This window comes from Macaca fascicularis, chromosome 3 (genome assembly GCF_037993035.2).
Source record: "Macaca fascicularis isolate 582-1 chromosome 3, T2T-MFA8v1.1".
Classification (NCBI taxonomy): Eukaryota; Metazoa; Chordata; class Mammalia; order Primates; family Cercopithecidae; genus Macaca; species Macaca fascicularis.
In genome coordinates, this window is record NC_088377.1 from 137,625,941 (window position 1) to 137,642,654 (window position 16,714).

Here is a 16,714-nt window from a genome sequence, read left to right on the forward strand (position 1 = left end):
AGGGTGAGAGGAGGGTGAGGATCAAAAAACTGCCCATCGGGTACTATGCTATTACCTGGGTGAAGAAATAATCTGTAAAATTCTTCACCTGGGTGAAGAAATAATCTGTAAACCACACCCCTAAGACACACAATTTAGCCTTGTAACAAACCTGCACGTGTTACTCCCTGAACCTAAAATGAAAGTTGGAAAAAAAATAAAAATGAAAGTTTATGTCAGGAAACAGAAAACTCAAAACAAACAAAACCTCTTAGGCATTCAAATTAAGAAGTTATGAAGGAAAGTAATAAAAATAGAGTCATAGAAACAATGTAAAAGGAAATGGCTAAAAAAGGAGCAAAGGAAAGGAGCACAAAACAGAGATGACAAAAGTCTTTGAAAAACTAGATAAAATATACAATATACAGCAATAATAATCAAAATGAAAAGGCAGATGATCAAAAGATACAAGCCACATTACAAAAGGGAGAATATCTCTAGATAATAAATATTAAAATGCTCAAAGACATAAAAATGATTACAAACATTCATAGGTATCCATGGAGTATTGGTTCCAGGACCCACACAGATGCCAAAATCCACACATACTCAAGTCGCACAGTCTGCTCTGCAGAACCCTAGGACAGGAAAAAAAATTGGCCCTTCATATAAGTGGGTTTAGCTTTCCGCGATTACTGTTGATCTGCATTTGGTTGCAAACTGGGAATGCACCAATACAAAGAGCCGACTGTGTTTACTGAGAAAACTCATATATAAGTGGACCTGCACTGCTCAAACCTGTGTTGTTCAAAGGCCAACTATTGATGCCAATAAATTCCATAATTTAGATAATGTAGATAAGATCCTAGAAAACATAAGTTCAGTATTGGCACAAAAAGAAACAAGAAACTTGAATAGACCAGTGTCTTAAAAAACATGGCAAGAAAAATCAACATCTACCTCAAGGATTGCTTGAGACTAGGAGTTCAAGACCAGCCTGGGCAACATAACAAGACCACATCTCTAAAAAAGTAAAAAAGAGAGAGAGAAATTACTGCATATTTTCCAATAATAAATGGTTAAGGACATAGAGCAAACATATAAAAGAAAATGCCTATGTAAGAAGTGGAATAAGAGAGAGATCATTGAGGTAAATAATCCCTGTCTTATGAATGAGATCTTTCTCTCTTATGAATGAAATGAAGTAAGATAAAGTGAACTAAGGGCAGTCTTGCACTAATTGATAATGACAATGATCGGTGACTTGAAATGTTGGTTTGCCTTAACTTTTAGCAACCAAATGTGGTAATGAATACAAATTCACGAAGAATACATGAGCAGCATAGTGGTATATAATAGGAGGCAAAATTAACTCACAGCAAAGACTGAAACATTTTAAATAGATGTAGTGCATTGCATGTAGTAACTATGCATACAACATACTGAGATGAAATGTGACATATGAAATTTTGTTTATATCTTTCTGGAAACTTGATACAAGCATACAGACATTTCATCAAATAGTCTTCACTGTACTTTTATATTTAATATTGGATGATGCTGTTCAGGATTTCCTCCCTTGAAAATGAGTCCTGTAATTCAGCACACTCATCATTCTAGGAAAACAGCTTATATTGAGTTGTTCTTATTTGTCAGGTTTTTGGTTTTGTTTTATTTCATTGTCCTCAAAAAAGCAACAAGGCCTGCATGACTTGGCCAGACTTCCGAGTGATTTTAGAAAATAGACTTGCCTCTGAAATGAAAGCCTAACATCATTGACCAGGTCAGGTCCCACAACATAAGAGGCATTTAAAATGGATAGAACTTAATTATACACATGAGAATTTGGTTTTAGTGCTCTGATTAGAACTGTCTGCTGGAAAATCTGAGACTGCAATATAAGAGAAGAGAAGCATACTAAGGTTGAGAAATTTTGTGCTTGAATTATTTATATTTATGATTTCTCTGTCTCTCTACCCCCTTCCCTCCTTTGCCTTCTCCTTTCATTTGCATTTAAGTGACAATAGCCTGTAGAAGTCCCTGTTTAAATACAGTATCATGGCCTGGCGTGGTGGCCAATACTTGCAATCCCAGCATTTTGGGACGCCAAGGCAGAAGGATGCCTGAGGCCAGGGAGTTCAAGACTAACCTGGGCAGCATAGTGAGACCTGCTTTCTACATAAAAAGTAAAGTTAGCTGGACACGGTGGCATATGCTTGTAGTTTCAGCTACTCAGGAGGCTGAGGTGAGAGCATCGCTTGAGCCCAGGAGTTTGAGACTGCAGCGAGCTATGATCATGCCACTGCACTCCAGCCTGGGGGGAGAGTGAGACTCTGTCTCTAAAAAAAATAACTATTATAATATTAATAAATAAACACAGTATCCCTAGAATTTTACCTTCAGATAAGACTGAACTTCTTAACAGGGAGGGTAACATCACACACCAGGGCCTGTTGGGGGAGGGGGACATGAGGAAGGAGAGCATTAGGACAAATACCTAATGCGTGCAGGGCTTAAAACCAAGATGATGGGTTGATAGGCGCAGCAAACCACCATGGCACATGTATACCTATGTAACAAACCTGCACGTTCTCACATGTATCCCAGAACTTAAAGTAAAATTTTAAAACAAAGATTAAAAATCAATGTTGATTAACGCATTATAAAATGAGATTTTGTGGGCAAGATAAGCTATATAGAAATTTAAGCACAGGTTAATAATAGCAAGAAATTTTTCTAGACACAAAGGTATTGGGGAAACCCGCCCCCAATATTTCAACGTAGGTTCTTTCTATTTTCCCTAAGTGTCGGCTGGCTGAGAAATAAAGAGAAAGAGTACAAAGAGAGGAATTTTACAGCTGAGGTTCTGGGGGTGACATCACATATCAGTAGGACTGTGATGCCCACCTGAGCTGCAAAATCAGCAGGTTTTTATTAAGGACTTCAAAAGGGAAGGGGGTGTACAAAGAGGGAGTAGGTCACAAGATCACATGCTTCAAAGGGCAAAAAGAAGAACAAAGATCACATGCTTTTGAGGTCAATAAAAAGGACAATGCAAGGGGCAAAGCAAAGATCACAAGGCAAAGGGCAAAATCAAATACTCCTGATAAGGGTCTATGTTAAGCTGTGCATGTATTGTCTTGATAAACATCTTAAACAACAGAAAACAGGGTTCAAGAGCAGAGAACTGGTCTGACCTCAAATTCACCAGGGTGGGTTTTCTTCTCTGCCCTAATAAACCTGAGAGTACTGCAGGAGACCAGGGTGTATTTCAGTCCTTATCTCAACCACATAAGACAGACACTCCCAGAGCGACCATTTATAGACCTCCCCTGAGGAACGCATTCCTTTACCAGGGTCTTAATTATTAATATTCCTTGCTAGGAAAATAATTTAGTGATATCTTCCCTACTTGCAAGTCTGCTTATAGACTCTCTGCAAGAAGAAAAATATGGTTCTATTCTGGCCAACTCCATGGGCAGTAAGACTTTATGGTTGTCTTCCCTTGTTCCCTAAAATCTGTTATTCTGTTCTTTTTCAAGGTGCACTGATTTCATATTATTCAAATGCACATGTTTTACAATCAATTTGTACAGTTAGATACAACTATCACAGTTGTCCTGAGGTTAAGTACATCCTTAAGCTTACGGAGATAACAGGACTAAGAGATTAAAATAAGACAGGCATGAGAAATTATAAAAGTATTATTTGGGAAGTGATAAATGTCCATATTAAAATGAAATCTTCACAATTTATGTTCCTCTGCCATGGCTCCAGTCAGTCCCTCCGTTCAGGGTCCCTGACTTCCCACAACACAAAGGGAAGACAATAGTCTTATCTTAATGAAATTACCTCCACAGTGCACACTATTTTCATAAGAATATAAGCTAAGTATGTATAAAATTTGTGCATGGTAGCTACATTAGTATAATACAACAACTATTCTAATAAATACAAAAACCATGCCATTTTATAGTCAGAAAGCCATATGACCTGAGTAAACGAATTTTTTTTTTTTTTTGGCGGGGTTGGGGGGATGGAGTCTCACTCTGTCACCCAGGCTGGAGTGCATTGACTTGATCTCGAGTCACTGCAACCTCCGCCTCCCAGGTTCAAGTGATTCTCCTGCCTCAGCCTCCCAAGTTGCTGGGATTACAGGCACCCACCATTACAGCAGGCTAATTTTTGTATTTTTAGTAGAGATGGGGTTTCACCATGTTGGCCAGGCTGGTCTTGAACTCCCGACTTCAGGTGATCCGCCCACCTCAGCCTCCCAAAGTGCTAAGATTAGAGGCATGAGCCACTGCACCTGGCCATAAACTATTTTTTAAAAGGAAAAATGTGGCCAAAAATTACCATTGACTTTGCCAAAGTAAATACTTTATCCAACAAACCACTTTCTTACCTGTATTAGACTTTACAGGAAAACAAAACAAAAAAATATATATTTTTTCCTGCACAGCTAGTTGAATGTTAAACATTGAACCTGACATTCAATGTTGCTGAAGTCAGACAAAATTCTCTCAGCTTATGTGTTCTAACTGATTCTTATGAAGAATATTTACTTTGCATATGAGATTTTAAAATTCAGGCCCAGAAACTAAGGTTGATTATATTCCTTGGGTATGAAAAATAAGAATTTCCAGAATCCCTTACAGTTTGGATTTTTGAAGTAAGACCTGATTTTTCTTCAGATCTCTGAACCACATGACATCCAAATTATAGCTTTATATTTAAAGTCCTCTACATGTGGGAGGGCATCAATGTCAACACACATTTAGTTGGAAACCAAATGAACTCTCCAAGCTCGAATCATCAACCTTCTTTTATACCCAGAATACAGAAAAATACAGCTATTTTCCAGCATCCCAACATGTTTGTTTTCCAAATTATCTACTTTAATTTCTAGTATTTAATTTTAATAAGTCAATCTGTATAGCAAAATTTTATCCAAATTTACAAAATAAAATTTGAGGTTTACCATTATTAGATTTAGTGATTTTAGTAACTTTAGTAATTAAGTGACTTATTATCCACTCTTTTTATATATGGGATCTCATTCTGTCACCCAGACTGGAATGCAGTGGCAAGAACATGGTTTACTGCAGCCTCCAACTCCTGGGCTCAAGCCATCCTCCTGTCTCATCCTCCCAGGTAGCTAGAACTACAGGTGAGCACCACTACACCTGGCTAATTTTTAAAAATATTTTGTAGAAATTGGGTCTCACTATGTTGCCCATGCTGATTTTGAACTCCTGGGCTCATGTGATCCTCCTGCCTTGTCATCCCAAAGTACTGGGATTATAGACATGAGTCACCATGTGTGACTTCTCCTTTTTTTTTTTTTTTTTTTTCTTTTTTTAAGAGATTTACTGAATTTATTAAAATGAAAGAAAAATGTCTTAGGGAAATATTAATAATTGGAAAAAGATGATATTCACATAAAACTCCTTGTGGCCAGAGATGTGAAAATGGAGCAACTGTGGCAGGTGTATAGAAGTTTAGAAGCCATTATTTCCTCCTCCCCTTCCATGAATGCAAATAGGATACTGATATGGTTTGGCTCTGTCTCCACTGAAACCTCATCGTGAATTGTAACTCCCACAATTCCCATGTGTCGTGGGAGGGATCCACTGGGAGGTAATTGAATCATGAGGGTGGGTCTTTCTCATGTTGTTCTCATGATAGTGAATAAGTCTCATGAGATCTGATGGTTTTATAAAGAGGAGTTCCCTTGCACAAGCTCTCTCTCTTTGCCTGTTACCATCCATGTAAGATGTGATTTGCTCCTCCTTGCCTTCCACCATGATTGTGTGGCCTCCCGAGTCATGTGGAACTGTAAGTGCATTAGACTTCTTTCTTTTGTAAATTGCCCAGTCTCAGGTATATCTTTATTAGCAGTGTGAAAACAGACTAATATAGATATTGCCTAAAAATATTACATATATACAAAATTTAATGAAAGATAGAATGTTCTCATATCTATTCTAAAGCCCATCTTGTAAACATATAGGAATATATGCTGTAGTCAAGGCATTTCCTCTACAAATTAACATTGTTCATCAAATGCTAATACTCACAATATTAAATGAGAAAATACACTGTAATAAAATCAAAAGCATCCTGGTGAAAATATGTTATTCATATTTATGCAATTTATTGGTAAAGTATATTATTTTTAACAGGGTAGGAATAGTGCCCTAAGAAAAAATCCTGACAATATATAAAGCTGTACAGATTGCTTATTAAGTTGCCTGTTATTTTGCTTACAATAGATGAAAGAAAATAGAAAAAAAAATCATTTCAATAAGTTTTATTTTTCCTCTGGCCATGACTCTAGAATTGATATTTTAAAATGTATTGAGATGAAATTTATAAAACATAAAGTTAACCATTTCAGGAAGGGCAATTTGGTGGGATTTAGGACATTTACAATGTTGTACAACCACCACATCTAACTAGATTTAAAATCTTTTCATCACTTCAAAATAACACTCTGTATCCGTTAGGCAGTTTCTCTCTCTCATCCCCTCCCCTTAGCCTCTGACAATCACCAGTCTGTACTCTGTCTCTATGAATTTAACTTATCCAGACATGTCATATAAATGGAATCATAATATGTGACCTTTCTGTGTGTGGCTTCTTTCACTTATCTTAATGTTTGTGAAGTTCTTCCACTATTGTATCTGCATAAACACTTCATTTCTTTGTATGGCTGAATAATATTTTATTGTATGTATGTACCATACTTTGTTTAAGCATTTATCCATTGATGAACATTTGGGCTTTTCCCACCTTTTGGCTATTGTGCATGGAGCTGCTATGAACATGAGTGTACAAGTATTTTTTTTTTTTGAGAATCTGTTTTCAAATATTTTAAGTATATACCTATGATTGAAACTGCTAGGTCTCATGCTAAGTCTATTTTTAACATTTTTAGTAAGTCCTTTTCCCTTTTGAAGCTAAAAATTTTTTAGCAGTCTTTCCTCATGACCACCAAAATTAAATATATATATTTATTATTTTTTAATATTTTTATTATTTTATTATTTATTATTTAATATTTTATTTATACTAAAATTAAGTATATATATTTGCCATATATATAATGCAAAAGATAACATCTCTTAGAGTGAATACTTCATTTAGAGTAAACATAATTTAGAGTAAATAATTTTCCTCTATAATTCAAAATTTGGTATATTACAAGAAAAATGTTATTTTAAAATCCTAATTTAGTCTTCATTTAACTTGGCCTTTCAAATGGGTTCTTTCAATTTGAAAAGTTTCAAGTCTAATCCATATTTAGTTCATTCAATATCCTGAAATGTTTGTGCTGCTATAACAGAATACCAAAGACTGAGTAACTTATAAAGAAAAGAAATTTATTTCTCACAGTTCTAGAGAGTGTGAAGTCCAAGGTCATGGCACCAGAAGGTTTGATCTCTTGTTCCAAGATGGTGCCTTGTTACTACATCCACCAGAGAAGAGGAACGGCTGTATCTTCACATGGCCAAAAATCAGAAGAGAGGGAATCCACTCCTGCCATCCTTTTTTATGGTTATATTAATTTATTCATGAGGTTGAAGCCTCCATGACCTAAACACCTCCTATTAGGCCCTACCTTGCCACACTGTTGCACTGGGGATTAAACTTCCAACACATGAATTGGGGGAACGCATTTAGACTTTAGTAACCCCCCCATTTTAGTTTCAGTTGCTCAGAGATTCCCATTCTATACGATGTACCTATGCAGACCCTTCTTATTATCTTATTTTATATGAAATAATTTTCTTAAAATAATAGAAAATGTTACCTGTTTTTTGAATTAGACTTATGGTGCAATTAAAATAACAGTTGAAATATAAATTTATTATTGGTTAGGTAGAATTAATATTGATGTTAAATTTTATGTTAAAACTATAGATCAGTGAAAATCTACTGCTATATTGCCTTTTTCTAATTTCAAGGATAATACATAATTTTACTGCCCTGAGGTTTATGATTTTACTACTATATCTACGAATGGCTCGGAAGTTATTCTAACTTCACTCCTCTCCAGTAAAAGTGCCTTTTTATTAAGTTCCATGAATAGACTGATGCTGAAAGACCTCCATGATATATGTAAAGGGGTAAAATGAGTATTCAAAACATGCATGTTACATTTTATGTCAAAAAGTGGGTATTAAATTACATACTTATGTTCATTTGTGTATGCTTAAAGAAAGCAAAGACAAAGACAGGAATTAGGTATAAGAATTAACAATCGAAGTTATGGGTAGAAGTGAAGTGTATAACGTATGGATGGAAAACAGACGAATTGGGGACTTTTCAATATACAGCTCTTAACAGTTTACTATTTTTGAACTCTGTAAATATATTACCTATTAAATATTGTTCTTCATTTTTTGTATGCTGTTATACAAAAATTTCACTTTTCAAAGGCAAACTGTTTACCAGATAATGAAATTATAAAAAGATCATCCTTAAAGAAAATATGCAGTTATGTAGGGAAAATGTGTCTATTAAACCTTGTATTTTGATATACTTTTGTCCTCCAAAATTTGCTACTAAGAAATTCATTTTTTTCACTTCACAATTAATGAACATCATGTAACTTTATTATAAACTGGATTTTCCATGTGATATTAACTTGTAAACTTTTAGATCAAACAGAAGAAACAAAACACAGATCTAACTTACAAACTGCAGTTGTCTTCTGAGCAGGAAAGACAAAGTCTACTATGTTCTAAAAACAGAAAAGCAGAGTTTTTTATACATAAAATGACTCACTGTTCACTGTTGTTTTTGTCCTTCTGAGTAATTTGGATGACCCACAAAATGAGATCAAAGTTGGATTTTGGAGACTTGCCACACAGTATTATAGTAAAACTATGGAATGCAAAACATAAGTGGAGAAACTCCCTCCCTTCCTCCCTCCCCTGACCTCCCACACACATACATGCCATAAGCGATGACACTTGTTTATATACACTTAGCTTAAATTGAAAGAGAAAATAATGTACTAGTATTCTTGGGACTAAATAAAATACACACAATTAATGCTAAAATGGAGTGCAAATATCTAGATCAAGCTACTTTAATACGGAGATCCCACTAAAATAAATTTAGGTTACCTACTTGTGATTATATTGGATTGTAATTTAAAAACAAACAAAAATTAAATAAAGCAAAGCAAAATAAAAATGGAATTTAGACACATCTAGATGTCAATCATAAAATGGAAAATCCAATCAAGAGTTGTTTTTGTTTTTGTTTTTAATTTTTTGAGACGAAGTTTCACTGTTGTTGCCCGGGCTGCAGTGCAATGGCGTGATCTAGACTCACTGTAACCTCCACCTCCCAGGTTCAAGTGATTCCTCCCCTGCCTCAGCCTCCGGAGTAGCTGGAGTTACAGGAACGTGCCACCACACCTGGCTAATTTTTGTATTACTGGTAGAGACAGGGTTTCACCATGTTGGCCAGGCTGGTCTCAAACTCATGACTTCAGGTGATCCACCCGCCTTGGCCTCCCAAAGTGCTGGGATTACAGGTGTGAGCCACCATGCACGGCCTCAATACTTAGTATCTAAATTTAAATAACTCTAGATAGGATTATAAGCATGTTGAAAATTTGAAGATTGGCTTGATTACATATTCCAGTTATAAAATTTAAAAGGTTATGTAACTTAAACAGTTTCTCAAATATTGAAGATTTATGTGCATATTTCAAGTCTGAAAAACAGAGATCTCATCATGGTTTAGATATGAAACCTAACCCTAATTCTTCAAAGTTAAAAGGCATTCTACTGTAAAGTCAATATTTTATTTCTCAAACATTTACTAGTGACACCTTTTACATAATCTGAACATAAAATTATTTGTGAGGTTGAAAATAAATAAGAACTCCTCTACTCATTAACACTGATGTTGTGTTAACAGTTTATTTGTTTTAAGAGACATCATCAGGAAGGAGAAATTATGAATGCTACCAAAACTAACATTTATTTCACCCCAAATCACACATTTGTGGAAAACATTACACTAACTTGTCTAAAGAATATTCCATTTTTGCCTATGGGTAAGCATAGTTCAATCTTTGCCTTTATAATTAAAGAGTAAAGATTTAGAAAATATCTTGCCTGGTTTATTGTTTATAAGTAAATTGGGTATTTTAGTTTACAAAATAAACTACTTCTTTTGTTAATTTATGATGTATAGATACATGTCACACAGGCTTATTTTTATTACATCAACTTATGTTCTATTATTTGGAAGTCATGTTTTAAACTGAAATTCATTGATTTCTGAAATTCTCTACAGTTGTTTCAGGGCAGGCTGGAAAATAAATAGGAACTCCTCTACTCATTAACACTGACGTTATGTTAACAGTTCATTTTAAGAGACATCAACAGGAAGGAGAAATTATGAATGCTACCAAAACTAACATTTATTTCACCTCAAATCACACAGAACTGAATTTTCAAACTCTTTTATGCATGAAATATGAAGCATTCAATAGTCTACCCTTACCTGGAAAAAAAATCATATTTCCATTTTTTTAGAAAACAAAAACACAGAATGTAAAAAGTTACTTCCAATAAAATAAAGTTACTTAATAGTGTCTGAAAATAATAATACGTAAACTTTCTTTGCTAGCTCCTGCCATTCCCCATTCCTTTTCTCTCATCCACACTCAAAATATTGGGACTTTAAAACTAAATAACTGACAAGACTCTCTTACTGCTTTTGCCACAATCTAACAAAACCCCAGTCTTATTTGTAGCAGAAGTGAGCATGGCTAAAAATGATAGATTTCAGGCCAGGCACTGTGGCTCATGCCTGTAATCCCAGCACTTTGGGAGGCCAAGGTGGGTGGATCACCTGAAGTCAGGAGTTTGAGATCAGCCTGGCCAACTTGGTGAAACCCCGTCTCTACTAAAAATACAAAAATTAGCTGGGCGTGGTGGTGCATGCCTGTAGCCCCAGCTACTCAGGAGGCTGAGGCAGGAGAATCACTTGAACCCCGGAGGAGGTTGCAGTGAGCCAAGATCACACCATTGCACTCCAGCCTGGGTGACACAGTGAGATTCCGTCTCCAAAAAAAAAAAAGATAGATTCCCCTAAATCTCTTTTCCCTTTTTCCTTTTTTTTTTTTTTTTTTTTGCCTGTAACTGGATGCTGGATAGCTATCTTGGACCAGAAGGAGGAAAAATCACCTGCAAAGGATGGTGGAGAAGGACTTGATGACTTCCAAGAGCAGCAATACCAGTATTGGAAGTTCTACCCTTGCTACTCTTCTCACATGAAACAAACAAATCTCTATTTCATTAATCCAACTAGGTATCTGTAACTTTCAAGTGAATGTAATCTCAACTGATAGCATGATAAAAAGTGTGAGAAAAAATGAGAAAAATTTACCTGAAATACCTTTTCTATTATAAGTATTTTATCTCACAAACTTACTCTCTTCTTTGAGAAGAATGTGGGAGCATGATAGGAGAAATCTCTCAATACTCTTCCCCAAATGACAATTTTATCTGTATTTAATCCAATGGTTTTTCTCTTTCTTCTTATTAAACTAGAAAAGATATTCCTTTTTCTACTAAGGAGCAGACTTCTACCTTTACTTTGGATTTTATCTCCTCTCACTTCTCTAGAAATGTTGCTTTGTTTACTATTCTTCTCCTGTGATTTCAATCTCTCTTTTTCTAGTAGTTCTTCCAAATTCCTCTCTCAACTCCATGCCTCTGCCATTGTCATTATATGTTATGTTTCTGCTTTTCTTTTCACAACACTTCTTGAAAGACCTGTCTCCACACTCTCCACACTTCCGTACACATTACCATTGTAGTCAGAATTCCACCACAATGCTCTAAGAGAACTACACTTGCCAAATCACCAAAAGTTGCTTGGTGAAGTCAATAGACCATTGGAATGTTGTATCTTATTTCCACAGCATAGCAGTTAAAGCAATGAACCAACTTCATTCTTAAAATGCTAATTTTCTTCTTGTTTCTGTCATATTTTAGTCTGCTAGTTTTCTTTGTAAACTCAGGCTAATTCTTATTTGTTATCATTTTAGATATCTTTTCTGTTGATTGTTTCTTAGGATTCTCGTCTAGTCTCTATTCAGTTTCTACTTTGCACACACCATCATCTACTACAAGGTATCAAGTAGCACCTACATGCGATAAGAGACAAACTATAATCCCAACACAAATACTTATCCTGGGCCACAGATGCACATATACAATAGTCTCCCAGAGATACTCACTTGACTATCTAGCAGGTGTCTAAAATTTAGTAGGTCCAAAATGAAGTGAAATTTCCCGAAAATCAGTTTATATTCAGGGAGTTATTCTACTATGCACCTAGTTATCTAACACAGAAACTAGGGTGTTACCTTGCAATCCTCTCTCCTTTTTTCCCTTATATCTAATCATTCATTATGACATACTAAATCAATTGTTTAAATATCTTGGCTCCACTCACATCAATCTAGCTCCATTACCACTATTCTCTTAGAAGACAAATCTCATTTGAATTATTGCAAAAGTCTAATACATGTTGCCCTGAGTCCAGTCTTAAACTCCTTTCAATTCATTTACTATAAAGCTGCTGAAATTATCTCTAAATCATAAACAGATCACATCACACACTTGGCTAAAACCTTTAATGAATACCCGAAGCCATTAAAAAAAGTTCTAAAACCCTTGATATAATTTACAAAGCCATCTGTAATCCAAACTCTATTTATCCCTCACGTTTCTTCGTCTTACTTTCTTACAACTAGATTTAATTATTATTTCTGCATGAGGGTATCAGGTCCTAGCTAAATATTTCCTGGAACACATTTTTTCACCCGTTTCTCATCTTTATTTTAGATAATATTTTCAGCCTACTTATGCAGCAGCCTAATAGGCATTTTCTCTCATTCCAACAATTGGGTTAGTGCTTAATTTTAAAGTAGAGACTAAGATTGCCTCCCATTATGTATTTTGTTCCGATTCTTAAAAACGAATCCTAATGTTTGATGCCTAGCTCAAAGAGTACATTTTTCAGCCTGTCTTGTCGCTAATACAATCATGGACTCACTGTGCAATTATCCCAGAAAAATCTCTTTATTAAAAGGGTCATATGCTGCTTCTCTTCATACATCCTCTTCCCTAGAACTTAAATAAGATAGAGTCCAACCACTCTTTTATATAATATCGTTTTGTTTTCTGTCAAAAGTGGATGAATCTGATACTGTGTTCCTGTGTTCTTCCACAATGCCTGTACCTCTATCACTGCTTATTTTTCAGTATTATAATTGTCTTTTTACACTAGGCCAGATTTACAAATTTCATGGAGCAGTAACTTTTCTTTAATAAGTCAGGGCAATTTTGTAAAAATCCTAACATCAGATTTACTCTTAACATCATTTCACAAATGAAATGAATAGTATTTTAATTCTTAAAAGGTAAGAATGACATATTTTTAAAAAACAAAAAATTAGTTTTATGGAACACATTATGTTTCCAGGCTTTTAAAATGTTTTCATAAGTAAGCATGCACCCATCCATGTGTTATTATTTGGGAGTCATTGCACTAAGCTATATGTTTCTTAGGCAGATTCACTACATTGTTCTCCTTAGCACAGTATATGACACTGTGATCAAGCTGTTTTCTAAATGATTAAACAATCCAAACAAATTTTCGTACCCATGGAGAAATGTGACCTTTAATGTGACCATGTAAAAATATTTAAAATGTTCTTTGCTGATTCATGGAAAAATTAAGGTGATAACTTTTTCCTTGGATTGCTTATAACATCTTGTCACCCTCAAAAAGAAAACTCATCATCTCTCAGTAATCCATCTGCAGATCAAACTACCTTCTCTGACAGGAGACAGAGACTTTAAGCAAAGTCCATCTACAGTGTCTAGTTCCAACATCTACAATGTAACCTTACACACTGACCCTCCCTTTGTGAGTTTCAGTTTTCTCCTCTCTGAAAAGAGCAGGGTTTACACTAGATGATTTTATAGACTTTTTCACTTCTGATCTGCGATGATTATATATCCAACATAATCCTCTTAGGCTGTGGTTTAAGGCTCCTCTTTCCTTTTCTAACCTCAGGGGAGACAGAGATCACAGGCTCTGTGTGCTTGAAAATCTTCTCCAAATTTACCCTTAGATGTTCTATGGCAACCTGAATAACCTCATTTCCTCTATTTTACCTCACACTCCCTTAACTGTAGAGGCTATGATCAATAGAGTGATTTAAGAAGTTATAATACAAAGTGGACAGTCAAGGGTGGTAAATCTTGTTTCTTGCATGTCTGCTAGTTGGGGATATGGATACTAGACAGAATTAGTAATCACCGTGAAAGCTGGTCTTACACATAGGAAACAAATCTCAAAATATGGCTATTAAAAGGAATTTTACCTAATAATCTTAACGCTCTTTACTAAACTCTAAAATACTGCAATAAAGTACAGGCATTATTTATTTTGAAAAGAGAGTGAAAATGCCACATGAAGATGACTGCAATGTTGGTTTTCAAATTTTGCTTTAGAAAAATAATTTATTCCAAAATAGGAAATAATATTCATAGAAGTTTTGATTAACTTACAAAGACGGTAGAGAGGGAGAGCATTCAAGCATAAAGTTTACTTTACTATTCCCTCAGGATATTTCTGAAATACTAGTGCAGTAATTGGAGACACATTATTTATTTATGTTTAAGCTTTTGAACAAAAGCCCTCAGAACTGAACAATAAGGTCACAACAATGTATGAAGATAATTAATCCAACAAAAACTCATTTAGAAATGTCAGCTGCATCAGAGAACAATAGCAATCTAATCGGGGTGAGGAGATGCCCTGCAGTTAGCTGAATGCGCTGGGCTTTGTCGTATCATAAACCTGTGGAGGCAGCACAAACATTCAAATATTCATGCTAATAAATTTAAAAGAGATAAAATATTCCTCAGGATACATGTTTATCTGGGGCTGTTTTCCTTGATTGATGGTGTGTTTTTCTCCTGTGTGTTTACACAAACACAGCCAGTGAAGGTGCTGAATTCCTCCCTGGTGTTTTTTTTTTTTTTTTTTTCCTCAGGCTCCCTAGCTAGATCAAAGGACAATGCCATGGTTAAAAAGGAAACCGCATTATTTCCAAGGCAGAGAAAAGGGCAGTGCTGGCATACATCTGTAAAATTGTTACTTAATAGCCCAAGTCATTCTTCTCCTGATACATTAAGCATTCTCTCAACAAATATCCTAACTTTGTATCCCTAGCTCATTGCTCAGGGCCAATATGCTTCTAGTATCCCTTTGCATTGTAATTTCCAGCATTTATATAGACCACATATATAAATAAATAATTAGAGCAGGTCAGAAGCGGAACGGATTCTAATACCATTAATATAAACTTCCCTCTTTACGTTTATAAAATAGGAACAATATTAATCTACCTCTTAGGTAACTGCTGAGAGAAATAACTGAACTCACACAAAGCAGCATAATGCCTGCCTCATTGGACTGTTTTGAAGGTTTAGATGAGATTCCATTTGTAAAGTGCCCACAGTATGTGCTATATAATTGCTTGCTAAATAAAATATTAGCAAGCATTCAATAAATATTATAAAATAATCTTATGATGAATCTGTCTTTGGTCTTTCTGATGTTGAAGATATCCTGTAATTTTAAGGAGTCTTTGACTAGCATAGAATACAAACACATACCCAGATTATTTTAAACCAGTGATACAATAAAAAGAATTGTGATGTGCATAGAGTGAAAGTCCCACACAGGTGCACTCATACTTTTGGCTTATTCCAGGCTTATATTTAAAATAAGAAGTCAGTGAAAATTCCATTTTGAACCATGTAATCATTTTCTTCTTTCATCCTTTTGTCCTGAAAAACCCAAAGTGGTAAAGCTGGTAGAGTTTACAAGGAGAGCCGAATATCAGCCATGTCCTAACTAAACCTGAAGGGGCAATGATAGTAGTGAAACTGTCAAGAGATTAGAAGCATGAGAGATACAACACTTTGGTAACAAAAGTTCATGCAGGTGTATTGCCTTAGGCAAAGGAAGAAGGCATATTTAACTCTTTTCTCAAAGAAAGATACAGCTGGAACATACAGTCAAAACTATTTTTCATGAGGGCAGGTGTTGTCATGCTTGATGTTAAATATTTTCAAGTCACACTTACTTCTCAGGTATTTTTCTTTTTCCATGGCCAGAAAGATGTTAGGTTCCAGAATCAGCAAAAGTGAGTATTTCTCATGACCTCAGCAATTAGAACAAAAAATAAAAAAATAAAAAAATAAAAAATAAATAATGTGAACCCTTGGTGTAAGTAAGGGACTCCTTGAAACATCTGCCATTTTCCCTAAGGAGCCTTGGTGCCCTGAGCTTCCTCTGTAGGCAGATCAGTCTCAAATGTAGCCAGGCAACATGGGAGTGAAAATTAACTTCTGGATCCTTCCCAACATACAGTGAATTCTAACTGATAAGAAATAGAGATATGACGTAAAAATCTGTATTTTTAACAAGTTCTTCAAGATAATTTTGACACTTTGCAAATTATAGCTATGGCGCCAGGTTCATGCTGTGTAGATACTGCCTCTTTGATAATGTAAAAAGACTTAATATGTGAAGGACAAAGAGAAGTACCATAACTTCTTAGCCTAAATTTTTGGAAAGAAAAAATGTTCATTAACAAAAAGTCACTTTAAAG